Genomic DNA, 7,515 nt, shown 5'->3' with positions numbered 1-7,515 from the left:
CCTATACCTGAATACTATATGTGATGGTATTTAAGTCCAATAGAAGTAAGTTGCAATCTCATATTGAGCCTGCAGGTGTTGGGTGTATGTGATTCCAGCCCTTTCGAAAGACAGGCAAGGATATTCATACTTAACTTTAGTGAATGACGGGGAGTGATTGAACCTGAGTCCATAATTTCAAAGTGATAAAAGATGAACTCTCTGCTTTATCATGACTACAAATTCAGCACATTACACATTGAGTATTTTTAAAGCAAGGGATATCTCTGTTATTGTTTCCTTCTTTACTGGTAAGCTTTTTATGACTGCAAGGCAGGATCAGGGTTTCCATAAACTCCTGTAAAAAATAAAAAGAGTTCACAGGTTGGAGAATTTTCAAATTCCTCTCATTTTTGCACATCACACTTCCAAAGACAGAGTAAGTATTTGCATATTCAAGGTGAAATCCCATGGAAAGATGTCTCGTGCCCAGTTTTGTTTAGTGATTATTTCTACACTTTTGAACTGGCCCTATCTTCAAAATATGTCAGCTCAAACTGCACAATACATTTAGGTATTAATTAGCCAGGCTAATTATCCAGACTTGTTTAGACTAAGTAAGTGATGAAACAGCTTCAATCTGTTGGATTTTTCCTGAACAACTAACAGTAAAGCATGAACTTGTTATGACTAGTAAATTGCACAAACCACAATTCGCAAGGAAGAAACAGATTCTGCCTTCCCTGAATGCAGGCCCTCGTTTGCCAAGTCTGGTCCCCAGCCCTCTCCGCCTGCAAAGGTACTTTGAAGAAAGGCCTTTCTGTCTCCTCACAGCAGAAAATCAATACGGCACGCTGGAGGGGAGGATGGAGAGTTAAAATGTCCTCTTCAAACTGGTGAGTAAACACCTCCTCCGTGCTGGGGATGGTGCAGCCCAGAACTGCAAGCTGCAAGACAGACTCCAAATAAAACCCTGCTCCAGCACAAAGCATAAAACTCTGCCCCAGCATGGAGCAGCGAGGAGGGAGCTCGGCCCTGGCGCTGGCACAGCCAGCCCTTTGCCTCGTGTAATTTCATTTCTGTGCAAAATGCAGATCTGTGTGCGCCCGCAAAATTGCATAATTTGCCATTTACCCAGCTGTTATCCAGCAAACCTATTCTTTGCACACTGATCTGCCTGGCTGCCTAATAAATCCACAGGAAGGGAGGGCGGGGGAGGGAAAGTTTGCACCATGCACTGAGTTCTCAGCTTCTCCCTCAGCTCAAGCTGCCTGCCCCTCCCATATTTAGAGAAAATCACAGGCCTCAAAGCTTTCATGAATAGGATCTTGGCGTGGGTCCTTCTCTCCCCAGCCCTCACCCCTTTCTGGTAGAGATATATGCTTTTTATGTCCTTTGTGTTGTAACCTGGTTATGTCTCCTCTGCCTCAGGTCTGAAACAAAGCTCCCTGTCCTCTTGCTTCTCCCTTGCTGCTCTCCTATTTCTCCTGCGACACCCTGGTATTTCTGGCTTCTCCCCTACATTGAGTCAGCTCTGAGTATGGGTTGCAGAAAGCCTCTCACGTCATCCCCAAACACGAAAGGTGGGCAGGCTCTGACAGCTTCTGGCAGCCCACTTCCTCAGGCTAGTATTTTTCCGCTACAATGATGACAAAAGATAAGACATTGTTCAAATGTTCCTAAGCCAGGGATCATCTAAAAGCAGAGCGTGGAAAATACAAAGCAGTGCAAGTTGCCAGGGACAAAATGCACGTGTCCTTTTTTTTGTGCCACCACAGTGCTCTCCCACAACCCAGTAGAAGGGAACCCTCATTAGTTGGGGTGCTCAGAGTTGCTGTGAGGAGCACCACAGGGAGCTGGAGCTTGACAATGGGGGACTGGGGTGCCCTGGCCTGGGGACCTACGGAAGCCAAGAGAAGTTGCTGTTTCCCTGCAAAGCCCCTGAGCTCTGCTCAGAGGGAGCCACTGTTTTCTACTGCTCTTCATCACTGCTAATGAGATCAGGATATAAAACAATTTCTGAACTAGTAATTGCCCCTAGTGGTGAACTCTGCCAGTGTTAACTCTTGTTGTAGCATATACAATGCACATATGTACTTGGGTTTACAACATAGATGTGTCTTGGGAAATGTGGTGGATGAATTATATTTTATAAATATAAAAAAATGCCCTTGGGAGGTTCATTATTTAAAGACATTGTACCATTAGCTGTTTGTAAACAACATAACATTTTGGGTAAATATAGGTTTTCTCGGGCAAGTAGGGTCATATTTTCTTCTTTTAAAATGAGCATGATAGCATATTTCTTCAAATAGAAAATTCTGAAAAATTTCCTTAGATTCCTATACAATCTATGGTAGTGCTCATTAAGGCTGGATTTTGAATAAACAACAACTGACTTCTGGACGAATCAGAGGCATAGCTTGTATATCCCACACAAGAGCTTTTGTTTTATCTTTTCAGGAAGATGCAGCCACTCTGCTTTCAATGGGAGTGTTTCCTTTGTAAAAGAAAAGCTGCCCTCACAAGTCTGTAGCCCCTCACCCAGAACCACATCTTTTCTGTAGGCAAAAAATATCAGTGTGGGGGACATCTAAGACATCTGACAGCCTTTTTATCCTGATCTGTCTCCATAGGTGATGGATTTTAATTCACATTAATAGTGAATTTCTGACAATTAGGGCTTCCTAAAAACGAAATAAGCTTGTACAATATGGATAGCCATTCTTTAGGTATATTGTAGAAGTTCCTTAGATATGGAAGTGTATTAGCCAACCTATCAGATGGCTTTTGTTGCTAGTTCTTGGCGTAGTTTTTTATTGTGGTAAAATATTCCTAACTCAAAAAACAGCCACTAATGACATTTCCTACATTCTCAAAGTTTGCAACTGTCATCCAGTTCCAGAAGGCTCAGCACCCCACGGGAAAACCTGTGCCCCTTGAGCAGCAACTCCCACCCACCGCACTCCACCCTCCAACTCCTGGCACCCACGACCCTGCCTCCCGTCTCTCTAGATTTGCCTTTTCTGGACATTTTATAGAAACAGAATCACATGATGCATAGCCTTCGTGTCCTGGCAGCCCCTCCAGGTACACATCACCCCTACACCATTGCTTCCAGCTCTGCCTTTTATTCCCATCCCTCTCCTTTCCCTCCCCAGACTCACACCAGGTTGTTTGTTCAGTGAAAACTCTCCAGTTCCCAGATTCCCAGCTGTGTCAGAGCACCCCAGGGACCTCACTGGCAGCCTCTGCCACCAAGTTTCAGGCTGACCAGGGCACCGCCTGTGGAGGTGGAGGAGCACTTAGTCACCTCAACATTTTCCCGGATTTTCATATTTTAAAATAAAATGTGAGAGGCGCGTTTTCCCTTACTGACAAATTTAAGTGATAATTAACTGGTAACAGAAGATCTCCTCTGAAGTGTCAGGATGTGCTTGCACTGAACAAAGCCACACCAAAGATTCACTCCAAGGTTTGCCTGGGACCAAACGAGCTGGCAGTGCTCACCCTGTCCCAGGTGTGCAGGGTTCTACACAGTATTCACATTGCACCTGCAATTTCTTTGTGTTGCCAGAAGCAGCATAAGGAAGAGCAGAATGTGGTATGATGGGGGTGAGTACTGGAGTCCAGGTGCAAAGACCCAGCTGCCTTTTATTATCGACGTGACCTTGGGCGAGGCGGGAAACCACCTGGGCTGTGGATTCAAAGGAGGGTCAGTTGTAAGGTGGCTCACTTCACCAGGTCACTGCCAAGATTGACGTCAAGAAAGGGATCCCACAGACAAAAGCTCTTTGCACACTGACCACACCCCCGAGATGTGCGCCAGCATCATGTTATAGATCAGGTTATGTCCATGTCCGCCAGTGTGACAGAATCCAGTGACAGAGCCTACAAAGAGCTCATACAGATTAAAAGGGGTCACAGGGTAGGGTCTTCACAGGGGGAGGAAGCGATCTCTCTCTCCTGTCTCTCCACATGTACACAGAGAAGACAGCTCTTTACAACCAGAGAGGCCTCCCTAGAAACAGAATTTGCCAGCACCAAGATCCCAGCCTACGAGGCTCCAGAACTGTGAGGAAACAAGGTTCTGTCATGGCCTTTGGCTATGGCAGCTCTCACAGGCAAAAACATGTGACACGGGCAAGAACTCTGTTGTATTTTCTGCTTCTGTGCCTAGTACATTGCTACATTGCTCAAGACATGGCAGATACTTCGTAAGATTTTAATGAATTGGTGAGAGGGAAAAAAATTGTGTCATTAAGATCCTTGATAATAACCCTCAAGGGGGCATTCTCTACTGACAGCTACCCAGATGGTTCTCCTACCTTGGAAGCAGCTTGGGACAAGCAAGCGTGTTGCCCCATTTATCTTTCTTTTCAATGTTATTGACTTAGAGTGGAGACAAGAAAACTTGCTCATTAATGTAAAAAATAGGAAAGAAAAAATGACTTCAATCTGAGATGTATTCCTTTAAGCCTAAGAAAACTGACTCCAGATGTATTTCTTTTGGGATTTATCCTGCCTGATCTGTAATGTTGTGATTATACTTTTACTTCATACAGCAAAGTGATTCTCCAGTAGGTACAACATTGTAAGTGTTGTGTTTTCAAGTCTAGAGGTTTCTCCCAGACTGGAAGTAGCTCACTTTCTCCTTAATTCCTCTGTTCTTTATTTCTTGTTATTTCAGTAATGATTTTAATTTGCTTGTTTTTAAAGATACTTTTTGAAGCATAAGTGACAACATTTTAATGGAAATCTCTAACTTCATATTATTAACACCTACATTTAAAAGACAGTTTTTTATATAACCACAGTGTCATGAAACCTAACACAATAGCAATAATTTCTCATTTCATTTAGTACCCACTCTACGTCTGTTTCGAATTGCTCCAAAAGAATTCAACGTCCTTTTATAGTGGGTTTAACTCAAGGTCTTCACACAGCCTTTAACGTGTGGGGACAGAAACTTTGTGTCTTGTAACTCTATTCTTGTCCTTGCTTGCTGCTAATCCAGTGCTCAGTGAAGGGCTTTTCATAGAACAGACATTTATTGAACTGTTCCATGTGCCAAACATGTCTTAATTGCTAGTGATGCAAATACAAATAGGACATGATTTGGCACTCAGAACTCCAATCCTACCAATTTGGCTTAACCAAAATGAATGTTGAAGGAAACGAATGAATGCAATCAAGGTGAAGCTATCAGCCCTGATAGCTGGCTATTTTTGCTTCAGAGGTTTTTGGATTGGAGTTGGCTCAGTTTTCTTATGAGAAGCACCAGTTTAGCATTTCATGTAGCTGAGGACAAGATTTAAGTTTTCATTGTTTGAGCACCATTTCAGAAATGTTGCTGAATAATATATTACTGTTTTTTGTTAAAAATCCTTTTTTATTTTTTTATAAATTTATTTGAAAGGAAGAGTTACAGAGACATACGTACACAGAGAGATCTCCTACCCACTGGTTCACTTTCCAAATGCTTGTGGCAACTAGGGTTCAACCAGGCTGGAACCATGAGCCAAGAACTCAATCTGGGTCCCCCAAATAGGTGGCAGGGATCCAACTACTTAAACAATCACCAGCCTCTCAGGGTGCACATTAGTAGGAATCTTGATCAACACCAGAGCCAGGACTCAAACCCACACAGTCCAATATGGAATGCAGGTGTCCCAAGCAACATCTTAACCACAGGGCAAAGCTCCTGCCCTTACTCATTTTTCCCATTGGAGTTGGTCAAGAGATATTTTTTGTATTTTATTTCCACAAAAAAAAAAAAAAAACAAACTAGATATTAGATATCAGATCACCCTGCTCATTGATGAAAGCAATCCATCCTTTAGTAGTGTTCTGCTATCCACAAGATACGAGGCCACTCCTTAGGCAGCCTGCCAGACTGTCTTTAAGCTGGGCTTGCCAACTTCTCAAGGCTTATCTCCTAACATACATCCTTGTCTCCACCAAAATAGATCATTGAAAATTGTTAACCCCAGGTCTGACATTGTGGCTTAGCAGGTTAAGCTGCTGCCAGCAGCACTAGCATCCCATTTGGGTACCGGTTCAAGTCCCAGCAGCTCCACTTCCAATTCAGCTCCCTGCTGATGCTCCTGGGAAAGCAACAAAAGATGGCCCAAGTGCTAGGACCCCTGCACCTACATGGGAGCCCCAGAGGAAGCTCCTGGATCCTGGTTTCTGTCTGGTCTAGCCAGACATTTCGGCCATTTGGGGAGTGAACCAGTGTGTGAAAGATTTCTTTGTCCCTCTCTCTCTCTCTTTGCCTTTCCCTTTCTCTCTCTCTAATTCTGCCTTTCAAATAAACAAAATAAATCTTTAAAAAATAGAAGATATTGGTGCCCTGACTTACGTCCCTAGCCTTCTCCAGGCCTCGGCTCCTGCTGTTTCTCTGCAAAGAAGGCTCCACCTGCCCTTTTCACGTCCTCTGCTCCTCTTCACCCAACCCCTACACATCACTGAATACTCAGGTCAGCTGCCCCTTCCTCCAAAAAGCCTTCTGTGGCCCCTTGGACTTGGCTGGTACTACTCCTTGGTCCTCTGGGGTACCATGTATAGATCTTGCTCCACAGACAATATACCGAGCTGCAGTGATCTGGCAACAGTCTGGCCTCTCCTTCCCTCCCCTCTCTTAAGCAGACATGACCTTCTCCAGAGCCAGGATCACTTGACCTTCATCTCAGTTTCCCCAGAGCTGAGCCAAGGCAGGACAATAGGAGGCCCGCAAGAATTTGTTGGGCAAAATCCCTAGAAGATTACAGTGGGAATTAAGTACTGAGAAGAGTTTAAGAGGTCAAGGTCAAGATGTTCTAAACTACTACAGTCAGGTGTTGTCAGATGTCAATCAGATGATGTTGGTACTGAAAAAAAATGCAAAGAATCTTTAAGGGTAGCACTTTCATTTGGCAGGAGAGTAAACGAAAGCCAGAGAAGAAATGAACATGGATGTTGTAGACTATCTGCAAAGGTAGGTATGAAGTATAGGGGAACCACAAGAAATAGTTCTAGACTAGAAACAGCAGAGGAGCTAGTAGCCATGATGTAGGCAGGGAGATAGCTAACATAGGGGAGCTGAGATTGCCAGCCTTTTGCAGTCCCAGTTGTACTGCAGTGCCATCTGTACTGCCAAAACCACACCTTTCTTTCCATGCAGGAAAATCAAAACTTCCTTGGCGGGGCTGGCGCTGTGGCATAGCGGGTAAAGCCTCTGCCTGCAGTGCTGGCATCCCATAGGGCACCGGTTCAAGTCCTGGCTGCTACACTTCTGATCCAGCTGTCTGCTACGGTCTGGGAAAGCAATGGAAGATGGCCCAAGCGCTTGGGCCCTTGCACTCGTGTGGGAAGACTTAGAGGAAGCTCCTGGCTCCTGGCTTCAGATCTGTGCAGCTCCGGTCATTGCAGCCAATTGGGGAGCGAACCAGCAGATGGAAGACTTCTCTCTTTCTCTCTCTCTTTCTGCCTCTCTTTCTCTCTGTGTGAAACTCTGCCTTTCAAATAAATAAATAAACCTTAAAAAAAAAAAAA

General features: G+C 44.3%; 1 long non-coding RNA gene across 1 annotated transcript; it reads left to right on the top strand.

The window, feature by feature from the left end:
- The first annotated feature begins 710 nt into the window (after positions 1-710).
- LOC138850008 (uncharacterized) lies at positions 711-7,515 on the top strand. Its single transcript, XR_011389393.2, has 2 exons — positions 711-875; positions 7,145-7,515. It is a non-coding gene; the product is annotated as an uncharacterized LOC138850008 (long non-coding RNA).

This window comes from Oryctolagus cuniculus, chromosome 6, assembly GCF_051225735.1.
Source record: "Oryctolagus cuniculus isolate XC-2025 breed Fujian yellow rabbit chromosome 6, ASM5122573v1, whole genome shotgun sequence".
Lineage (NCBI taxonomy): Eukaryota > Metazoa > Chordata > Mammalia > Lagomorpha > Leporidae > Oryctolagus > Oryctolagus cuniculus.
The sequence above is the reverse complement of the archived record's forward strand: the minus strand, read 5'-3'. Positions and strand labels throughout refer to the sequence as shown.